Raw genomic sequence first — 12,257 nt, 5'->3', positions numbered from 1 at the left:
TTTTTCAACATTAACATTGCTTACTAGTGCATTCACTGGGAAATATCGTTGTAACATTTAACAACCCGAGCTGGCCATGTGGTATGTGACACATAAGGAGACACATCTTGTTTCATTTCTGAAGGAGGGACTGTTAAAGTAACAAAGCCCATTTTTTAGAGGGGGATCAGCCGGCATTAATATTCTTAAAGGGCCATTATTAAACAGTGGGTCACCTATGCTGTTATTGCCTATACAGTGAGTGGCTGAGCTGCCAAGAACTACAACTCACCCCAATACCCCTTTCATGAGAGGTAAAGGATGGCCTCCTGAAAAGATGTTGCATTGAATGCAAGGCCTGCCCTGCTATTAAGTCATATGCACCCCCAATGACTTTGAACCCAGATACTGGAAGGCCACATGAAAACCCATTTCACAGTCATTTGGTCCTGCCATACAGTTTCCTTATGCATTGAATGCAAGGGCCGCCTTGACCCAAATTTGCACATACCCCAATCCCGCCTTGGAAGAAACTTAGAGGGCCTTTTAAAAAAAGTCCCATTACAAAGGAGCAGGTCTCCTAGACTCGTAATACCCATACACCAAGTGTATCGGCTGATAAACATAGGGGGTACATTTAAAAAAAATATTTTATGGGAATCATAGACACCCTTGCCAAAAAACTGGACTGGCTGTAGTAGCAAGGAACACGTTAACCCTGGTGATCTAGTGGCGGCGGATGATGAGATGTTTAGGAAGGCCTCATTATAAACTAGGCTCAATTTAAAGGAGCGGGTCTCCTAGACTCATAATGCCCATACATCAAGTGCATGGGCTAGCAAACATTTCCCCATTGGGGGTACATTTTTAAAAAATTAGTTATGGGGATCATAGACACCCTTTGCTAAAAATTGAATGGCTGTAGCAGTACAGAACCCGTTAAACCTGGTGATCTAGTGGCAGAGAATGAGGAGACATAATGATAAATCATACTGAAATACAACAAATAAAAAATGTGAATCCACCTATGAAAGAAAATAACAATATGTAGGGGGAACACAGGTTCATAGATATGAAGCCAGAATGTGTCCAACGAGATATGTTTGTCCCTAGCAACAGCTGATAGACAGGGATATAAATTAAAATATAACATAATAGTATTTCAATATTTTTCTATTGTAGAGGTATACACTAGGTCTCTCGTCTGCCCTCTACTGCTCACAAATACTTTCCAACATATGCAGTGTAGAGTTCCAACGCTTGGGGACATCACACACCAGTCAAAGAGCCGGAAGCTGCAAACGCTGTTGAAGCACGGCAAGGGCGGCTGAAGCTGTAGCTGTTCTAAAATGGGCAGATGACTTACTTTCACTAGCAGATCCGGCAGCTCCGGGTAGCTTTTGAGAAAACATTGAGCCACGAGGTTAAGCACATGGGCCAGGCAAGATATGTGTGAGCTCACTTTGCCTCAGAGCCACCACCAGGTTCTGGCCATTGTCACACGACCATGCCTGGCTGTAGGTTCAGCGGTGTCTTCCAAATATCTGACTGGTCTTTCAGAGCTGCCCACAACTCTTCTGCATTGTGCGATTTGTCACATATGCAGATTGTCTTCAGCACAGCCTGTTGCCGCTTGGCTGAGGCAGTGCTTCCAGCTTCTGACTGATGTGTTCATTTCAGAGATGGAGGCTGAAGAGGAGGAGCTGTAGACTGTGAGGGCAACCCTGATTGACATAGGGGCTGCAATCATCAGTGTGGGGAGGATGTGTTCCATCCCAAGGTCCGAGTGGGTCCCAGCTATCCACTATGTTAACCCAATGTGCCATCAGTGAGATGTACTGTCCCTGCCCACAAGCACTTGTCCACATGTCCGTGGTTAGGTGGACTTTCCCAGTAACAGCATGGTTGAGGGCACAGGTAATGTTGTGGGACACATGCTAGTGTAATGCCAGTACAGCACAATAGGAGAATTAGTGGCGACTGGGGACCGAGTACCTTGGGATGGCCGCTGCAATCAGGTTGCGGAAAGCTTCCGTCTCCACGAGCCTCAAAGGCAACGTTTCAAGTGAAAGCAGACGAGAAATGTTCAATTTAAGTACTGTGGCCTGTGGGGCATTGGCTAGGTATTTCTGCTTGCGTTCCAATGACTGGGGTATAGACAACTGAAGGCTGGGCTGGGACAAGGATATGGACAGGCTTGATGATGGTGCTGGTTGACTGTGGGCAACAGGTGCAGGGCCCAAGGCATCTTCACAGGCACTGTGAACTGGGGATTGACTTGTATGCAAAACAGTGGAAGAAGCAGTGTTGTCAACGGCAGACAGTGTTCCTGGAGACTGGGGTTCGGCCAACAAAGTCGGGTGATTTGCTGCCATGTGCCTAATCATGCTGGTGGTGGTCAGGCTGGTAGTTTTGCTACCCCTGCTGATGCGGGCATGACAAGTTCTGCAAATGGCCTTTTTGGCGTTATCGGCAGAGTCTTTAAAAAATAACCAGGAAAACACACCGTGTGCACAACTGTGGTGGTGCCGAGGTAGGTTCCCAAACCATATAATGAAAACCTGTATGCAGTGTAGTAATGTACTAAAAGGCAACAAATTTCACCACCCTCTCACTGGCAAAACCTTTCTAGTAAGTAGATTCTTCACGTGTGACACTTCATTTGTCATATATCTCATTAAGTGCCCATGTGGATGACTATATGTTGGTGAGACTACTCAGGCCATTCGTGATAGGATATCCAAACATAAATCCACCATACGGTGTAAAAATCTCTTGCTTCCTATCCCTGCTCATTTTATCACCTTTGGCCATAATATTTCCCAGTTACAATTTCAGGTCATCGAACATGTCCCGCAACCTAGACGAGGTGGTAACAGAATCACTATTCTCAAGCGCCGTGAGGCGTTTTGGTTTCACAGCCTGGAAACACATGAACCAAAAGGTTTAAATCGTGATTATGACCTTTTATCCTTTGTATAAGAATAAGTCTGCAGCCCCCTTCTTTACAGGATAATGAGGATTGAATTTTTATGTATGATGACTAATTATTGTTTGGTTTCCCTAGAGTCACTTATATTGATATAATCCACACCTATGGCCCTTTTCGGACTGCACCCATCTTACTTGTGTGTCTTCCTGGAAAATCCCACTACTACAATCTGTGATTCACGTCCATCTTGTGTATCCTTATCAGATGTATTTTCCTATTTTCTTATCATCTAATTATTTGGCTTACTTTCTTATTTTACTCCTATGCATACAATCCATGCACCATAGGGTTAAACTCTTACCAGACCGCTAAGAAATACCACACACATATCCCGTCTCATTTTATTGCCCTCACACTGCAGTGATATGCCTTCTTTAGAGAGGTTAAGCACATGGCCATTCTCTTCCTCTGATGTCACCACCTAGCTCTCGCCCATTGGCCCAACCTCCGTGCCTGTCAAGGGCTTTGTCCTGCCTCTTCTCATCTCAGCACAACGCTGTCCTCTCTGACAAGCTGTGGAACACAGCGTCCAGGAGGACCAGGCTTGCGCTTTCCCTGCCAGACAGATAAGGTAAATCGTCATTTACTACCACACTATGACTTTTTTTTACTACTGGCAGCACTTAACACTTTACCGCCAGCTAACGGCAGTCTATATTATATTTGCCCTACAGACTTAACTGCGCTCCAGCAGCACATTGACATTTGGTATGTATCAGGCTGCAGTGTTACCTTATTTACTACTGAATATAGATTCATTTAACACTATCACTCATCTTCCTTAAGGCTTTACAGGGACATACAAAAAGCGCCCTCCAATCTAAGTACAGACAATCTTTGAGCACAGTATGTTCTAATCTTCAGCTATTCCTTCTAATCTGACCACTGAATATATTTTTGGTCCCTGAGTTGGATGTTCCATTTATATTACTATGACCAGAATCAGTTTATTAATGTATTTTTGTATATACTTTATTTATAGTTACACTTTGTTTGTTCGTTTGTTCTATTTTTTTTTCTTCACCTTGTAGTAACTGATGAAGGTCTGCACTGACCGAAACGTTTTGTTTGGTACTACAAGTAAACTGTTCCATTTAAGCATTTAAGTTGAGTGCCAGGTTTTTATTATACTATATATGGTTTGGGAACCTACCTCGGCACAACCACAGTTGTGCACACGGTGGTTTTTCCTAGACGTATCTCCCTTACGTGTCTGCACACTGTCTGGTCATGACCTTCTCCTCTAGTTTCTCCTACAACATTGATGAGACCTCAAATATTTTGGCTCAATCAACATTCTCCAGTGAATTCCTAAAGGTACCGCGAAACACGGGGCAGAGACCTTGAGCGAGAACTTCCTCACCACACCAATCTCGAGTTGCACTGTGCCACTCTCTCGGAGTACCTTTGGGTACAAAGATTTCCACGGGGCCTTCGAGTCTCACTCCGTCCAACACTCTTCCATGACACCCCGGAATATTGCACTAGATATGAACAAATTCTTAAAAATGTTCATTTGATTTAATTACCCTCACCATACAACACCTACAGAAGGTCATTGAAACTAGCACAGAGAAGATCAAGAGTATTGAATCACAACTATCTACCCTTGGTACCCCAGATGAACTGAGTACACTAAAGGCCCAGATCAAGACCCACGTGGATCAACATCGTAAGGAAACGGAGAACAGAAAACGCATCAAATTTACCAGGGACGCTGAGGACTATCAATCCAATAGTCTATAGATGGCAAGACTCCTTCTCCCGCCGTGCTACCAGTCGTCAGACCACACGTACCTCTACAGATTATTCTACTTCGGGGTCCGATCAGGACCAAGGACGTTTCCCATCCAGGTCAACAAATTTTTTAAGACAGAGACACCGCTTTCCTCAAAGAAGACCAGACAGGGGAAGGGGCGCACCACAAAAAAAAATCGAGACCCAACGAGAGTGACGAGATCACAGGTACCTACCCATTGGTGATCAACATTTCCTCTAGAGCACTGGGTATCTCTGAATACCATGTACTTCAAAAAGGACTTTTTGTCCTACTTCTAGATGTCGCACATTTGATCTCGAAATGGATTTACGTTTATTTTGCTCTTTAAGATTAAAAGTACACTTCTCTAAGATCCCCTCTCCAGTACCGTCGAACCCACCGAATAACAAACAGCCTAAATTATTGTCATCTCAGAGCCTAGGCCTACACACCAAAAGCCACTTTCGGCTGCCTCAAGCGTCACACGCTGTTGAAACATTCATAGAGTTCGTACAGGACTCTTTTCAGTCACTAAGAACCAACATTGATAAAGGCAAACTATACTACCCACCTAACTTATCCACTACTGAACACCAAGCTCTGCAATCCCTACAGGATAATAAGAATTTAATTATCAAGCCAGCTGATAAAGGTGGCGCTATTGTAGTAATAAATAAGTCTGATTACCTCTCCGACATATTACGCCAACTTAATGATAACACCATCTATCAGCCACTTACCAAAGACCCCACAAGCTCCATAAGAACTAGGATTTCTGAGATACTTAGCAAATTTTCTACCTTAGGGGTCCTCGACACTAAGACATGTGACTTTCTAAACAACGATATCCCAGTGATACCTGTCTTCTATACTCTACCAAAAATTCACAAAAACTTACATCCTCCTGGTAGACCGATAGTCGCCTCAAGTGATTCTATCCTTTCCCCCCCATTGCCATCTTCCTCGAAAAAATTTTGACCCCATTAATTTGTGAATCCAAATCCTTTATATTGGACACAGGATCTTTTCTCAACGTTCTAAGGGATTTGGGTACCTTCCCGTCAGATGCAATTCTGGTATCACTAGATGTGAAAGACCTTTACACATCGATTCCACACGTTTAAGGCATTAACTCAGTCCATCGTATACTCACTAATTCCAACATGGATCCTGACCAAATTAATCTTTGTATTGAATTACTAACACTTGTCCTTACCTCTAATCACTTTTTATTTCAGGACACCTTTTACCTACAGATCCGTGGCACCGCTATGGGCTCTAACGTAGCACCCCCATATGCAGATTGCTATATGGCAGATTTTGAGGAAAGTACCGTCTATAAAAATGACCTATTCATCTCATGTCCTTCTGTGGAGATGCTATATTGATGATGTCTTCTGCATATGGGGGGGCACGCTGGAGTCCCTTCATTCATTTTTCAATATACTCAACTCCTCTTGGCCGGGTATTACATTCACCATATCTCATGACCCACATAAGATGAATTTTTTGGACACCATGATTATTAAGGATTCTAACGGTATATTGTCTTCTGATCTCTACACCAAATCTACAGACCGCAAGTTTGTTACACTAACAGAGTTTACACCCTCCCTATACAAAAAATGCCATTCCGAGGTCGCAGTTCCATAGGGTTTCTAGAATTGTTTCAGACAACATCATACGTACTGAACGTCTCAATGAGATGTCCACAAAATTTGTATAAAGGGGTTACCCTCCCACGATACTTCAGGAAGCTAGGTCTGTAAGAACTTCTCCACAGAATAGATCCATCAACAGGATCCCGTTTGTTCACTCTTTTCATCCTTTTTACTATATCCTCCACAAATCACTCAGGAAAAATTGGCATCTTCTCTCCACCGCCCATCCCGATATTCCTGAATTCCAGCACCCATTTTTACCATGCTTTCAGAGAGCACCAAATATTAGGGATAATCTAGTCAAAGCAGATATTGGTACTACCCTCTACAAGCCCCAACGCTTTCTACAAAAACCTAAGTATGGAACTTTTCCCTGTCTCAACTGTATGCAGTGTAGTACTGTACTAAAAGGCAACAAATTTCACCACCCTCTCACTGGCAAAAGCTTTCTAATAAGTGGATTCTTCACGTGTGACACTTCGTATGTCATATATCTCATTAAATGCCCATGTGGACGACTATATGTTGGTGAGACTACTCAGGCCATTCGTGATAGGATATCCAAAAATCCACCATACGCTGTAAAAATCTCTTGCTTCCTATCCCTGCTCATTTTATCACCTTTAGCCATAATATTTCCCAGTTACAATTTCAGGTCATCGGGAGGCGTGGTTTGCAGGGGAAGGGAGCAGACCTGCTTCAGGAGCTCCTGAAAAATCCCCTATTTAAGCTACTAAAAGCTTACTAAAAGTGGAATTTTTTGGATTAAAAGCTGAAGAAATATGCCTGGAACTGACTACAGGATGCATGGACTTGGATCTACAAAGAAAAATCCCCTAACAAGACATGTGAATGGTCGGGGAGAACCTGGCAGGGGCCCACTCCCAGCTGGAGTACAACACAGACCGATGCTACAAGCAAAAGCCTCAAGCTCACCAGCAGTAAAATCGGGACTCCCAAGAGACTTACAGGCCCATGGGTCGCCCTCGGAGAAGCCGACGCATTTACGGCTCCACTACCAGCTGCCGGTAATGTGAGGAAGCGCTCAGGCATCAGGAAACAGCTGATGTGGCAGGGAAGAGACAATGGTGACTCAGCAGCTTCAGCCCTGGGGCCACAGCTGATTGTAGAGACTTCCATAGTGCAGGGAGACCCAGGAGAGACCCACCATCTGGATGCCCCAGGAGACTCACCAGCCCACAGGTTGCCCTCAGAGGAACTGTCTGTATCTGCTCTGCTGCCTGCTGGCAGCAATGTGAGGAAGTGCCCAGGAGTGTGTTCAGAAGCAGGGGAACAGCTGATGAGGCCAGGTAGAGAGAGCAGTGACTCAGCAACTTCAGCTCTGCAGTCACAGCTGATTACAGAGACTTCAACAGCACTGCGAGACACAGCAGGGACCCTCAGTTTAGATGCCCCAGTGTTTGTGCCAAGATCAGCTCATAGTGAAGAGAGTCGGGCATTGGAACCGCAGGTAAAACCAGAGGAGGGTGCCTGTCAGCTGCTGCACACCAGGGGGAAACGAGACTGCCACTTTGGGGAGGGGGATCACTGTGAGGCTGGGAAGAGACAGATTTTAGGCAATGAACCCCCTGTGTATACCACAAATAAAGATGAGCTTTTTACTTTAATTAGAGAGCCTGCTAATTTAATACAGGAGATGGGAAGCAACACACAGCGATTCTTTCATACACCCACAGAGCTAAAATCTCCCCCTGATGACAAAATATAAGCTGACAGGTCAGAGGAATATAGATCTGTTCCAGGGGTTAATAATGGAGAGATATCCCCTAACCCATTTGTTAGTATTCCTATGCTTAAAGGGGAAGTGTATCAATTTACTGAGGGAGGGCAGCAGAATGGAGCTGCTAACACACATGATGGTAAAAGTTCTGATCTTACTTAGTCATCCTTGGGGGACTATTGTGACATGAATCTCCATTTGGATCAAGGCGGAAATTCTTTAAATTCCTCAAGTCCTTTGGAAAATCTTGATAGTCTGTATTCAGAGGAGTTTGTGGTGGAGGCTGATTCATATAATGATCATGGGAGCGATTCCTCTATGGACAGGGTGTCTGATGAGACTTCTTCCTCACGTTCATCTTTAGAGGTAAAGGACAGGCTCGAGAAAATTACCTCATTATTAGATGACATACCTGCCTCAGATGACTATCCCACAGAAGGCTTTGTAGCCAGGATGTTTAGAGCTTTTTTGGAATCTTTGGATGTTTCCGTTGGAAATCACGTTGTCCAGGGAAACCCACTTAAGCAACATACAGAATCTAAGGCATCTGAGGTTTTTGTAAAAAATTTCTTTAAAGACACCTTGCTGCGTTTAACTGATGATTCCTATCCAAATTCCACTAAGGATTTTGATAAATTTACAAAAAATCAAAAAATACCGGATTCTCTTAAAAATCATGACACTATAGATTCAAAACTACCTCAGATCCTCCCTACATTCACGGAATCAATGGATAAATTACGAAAAGACATTATCTCCTTTAGGGATTCCTTGGCTAGTTTTGAGGATTATAAGCGGAGAAATAACATAAAGATTAGAGGAATCCCTGAATCAGTGCAGTCCTCACAACTGAAAGAATACATTTCCATGATGACCTCCCATTTGATCCCGAATCTTAAAGAAACCAATTTGATTGAAAAAGCTTTCAGAATACGTAGACCGCCTTCACTGCCCTCAAGTGTAAGCAGAGACGTTATTGTCTCATTTTACCCCAATTGGGTAAGGAATACACTTTTAGGGATATCAAAAGACCCGCTACTACTACAGTCTCCATATAAACACCTGATGTTCTTTAAGGACCTGTCTAGATCAACCCTACAAAAACGCAAGCTGTTTCAATTTACCACCCGTAAGCTCCTGTGTTGCGGAATCTCTTATAACTGGACTCAATTTTCTACTTTGCAAGTGAAGTTTGCATCCAAAATAATTCCTGTTTCCTCACCAGAAGAGGGAATCGACTTTTTAATATCTGCTGGAATAATCTCTTCTGGGGCCTCAATTGGATCATCCTCGCCGCCCAATTCAGATCCGTGTCCAAACTGAGTGTCTTGAGGTTTATAAGTATTTTGATTGGCAAAGAAGTATTTTCCACTTTATGGCTTTTGAATGAACCGGACTTTACCTCCCCAAGGTCTTAGGGTCACTTATACAGTCATGGCCAAAAGTATTGACACCCCTGCAATTGTGTCAGATAATATTCAGTTTCTTCCTGAAAATGATTGCAAACACAAATTCTTTGGTATTATTATCTTCATTTAATTTGTCTTAAATGAAAAAACACAACAGAGAATGAAGCAAAAAGCAAAACATTGATCATTTCACACAAAACTTCAAAAATGGGCCGGACAAAAGTATTGGCACCCTCAGCCTATTACTTGGTTGCACAACCTTTAGCCAAAATAACTGCGACCAACCGCTTCCGGTAACCATCAATGAGTTTCTTACAATGCTCTGCTGGAATTTTAGACCATTCTTCTTTGGCAAACTACTCCAGGTCCCTGATATTTGAAGGGTGCCTTCTCCAAACTGCCATTTTTAGATCTCTCCACAGGTGTTCTATGGGATTCAGGTCTGGACTCATTGCTGGCCACCTTAGAAGCCTCCAGTGCTTTCTCTCAAACCATTTTCTAGTGCTTTTTGAAGTGTGTTTTGGGTTATTGTCCTGCTGGAAGACCCATGATCTCTGAGGTAGACCCAGCTTTCTCACACTGGGCCCTATATTATGCTGAAAAATTTGTTGGTAGTCTTATGACTTCATAATGCCAAGCACACGGTCAAGCAGTCCAGTGCCAGAGGCAGCAAAGCAACCCCAAAACATCAGGGAACCTCCGCCATGTTTGACTGTAGGGACCGTGTACTTTTCTTTGAATGCCTCCTTTTTCTCCTGTAAACTCTATGTTGATGCTTTTGCCCTAAAAGCTCTACTTTTGTCTCATCTGACCAGAGAACATTCTTCCAAAATGTTTTAGGCTTTTTCAGGTAAGTTTTGGCAAACTACAGCCTGGCTTTTTTATGTCTCGGGGTAAGAAGTGGAGTCTTCCTGGGTCTCCTACCATACAGTCCCTTTTCATTCAGATGCCGACGGATAGTACGGGTTGACACCGTTGTACCATTGGACTGCAGGGCAGCTTGAACTTGTTTGGATGTTAGTGGAGGTTCTTTATCCAACATCCGCACAATCTTGCATTGAAATCTCTTGTCAATTTTTCTTTTCCGGCCACATCTAGGGAGGTTAGCCACAGTGCCATGGGCTTTAAACTTCTTGATGACACTGCGCACGGTAGACACAGGAACATTCAGGTCTTTGGAGATGGACTTGTAGCCTTGATATTGCTCATGCTTCCTCACAATTTGGTTTCTCAAGTCCTCAGACAGTTCTTTGGTCTTCTTTCTTTTCTCCATGCTCAATGTGGTACACACAAGGACACAAGACAGAGGTTGAGTCAACTTTAATCCATGTCAACTGGCTGCAAGTGTGATTTAGTTATTGCCAACACCTGTTAGGTGCCACAGGTAAGTTACAGGTGCTGTTAATTCCAAAAATTAGAGAAGCATCACATGATTTTTTGAACAGTGCCAATACTTTTGTCCACCCTCTTTGTTATGTTTGGTGTGGAATTATATCCAATTTGGCTTTAGGACAATTCTTTTTGTGTTTTTTCATTTAAGACAAAGTAAATGAAGATAATAATAGCAAAGAATTTCTGTTTGCAATCATTTTCAGGAAGAAACTGAGTATTATCTGACAGAATTGCAGGGGTGTCAATACTTTTGGCCATGACTGTATGTGTACCCGGACACGACAGGTCTATATATATATTTATTAAGCGATTACTTGCAGTGATCTGTAGTCTCAAGTATTGTAAAACTATATACTTTGTGTACTGTCTTTTTGTTTTTTAACAAGTGTTGGCGTTTATAATAAGCAACTTTCTCAGCTTCTGTATTAAACTGTATGTGTTTTGCTAGGAGTAACTTAGGATTCATTGAGGTATATTATTGTATTGCTTTTTTATTTACAGGTGTTGGTGTTTGTAATAAGCAACTTAAACCTTGTGCAGATTTACTGTATGATATGCACACAATCCTTTACTGGATACTTTATTAAGCTTTACGTGTTCAACTGTATATAACCCATGACAGTGTATATATGTATGCCTGTCTTTCCGCTATCTTTATAGGGGTTTTTTTTTTTTTTTACTACTTTCCCCATCCCTTGTTCCATTGCCCTTTCCTCCTTATCACCTTACTTTCCTAGCTCTTTTCCCTACCCTTTACCCATACCTTTTAAAAATTTAAAATACCAATAAAGATCATTTGAAAACAATTTCAGGTCATCGAACATGTCCCGCAACCTAGACGAGGTGGTAACAGAATCACTATTCTCAAGCGCCGTGAGGCGTTTTGGATTCATACCCTGGAGACACTTGAACCAAAAGGTTTAAATCGTGATTATGACCTTTTATCCTTTGTATAAGAATAAGTCTGCAGCCCCCTTCTTTACAGGATAATGAGGATTGAATTTTTATGTATGATGACCAATTATTGTTTCTTTTTCCCTAGAGTCACTTATATTGACATGATCCGCACCTATGGCTCTTGTCGGACTGCACCCATCTTACTTGTGTGTCTTCCTGGAAAATCCCACTACTACAATCTGTGATTCATGTCCATCTCGTGTATCCTTATCAGATGTATTTTCCTTTTTTTCTTATTTTCCTATTTTCTTATCATCTAATTATTTGGCTTACTTTCTTATTTTACTCCTATGCATACAATCCATGCACCATAGGGTTAAACTCTTACCAGACCGCTAAGAAATACCACACACATATCCCGTCTCAT

This window comes from Dendrobates tinctorius, unplaced genomic scaffold, assembly GCF_039654945.1.
Source record: "Dendrobates tinctorius isolate UK_male_01 unplaced genomic scaffold, ASM3965494v1 ptg000226l, whole genome shotgun sequence".
Lineage (NCBI taxonomy): Eukaryota > Metazoa > Chordata > Amphibia > Anura > Dendrobatidae > Dendrobates > Dendrobates tinctorius.
This window is presented reverse-complemented; position numbering follows the sequence as displayed.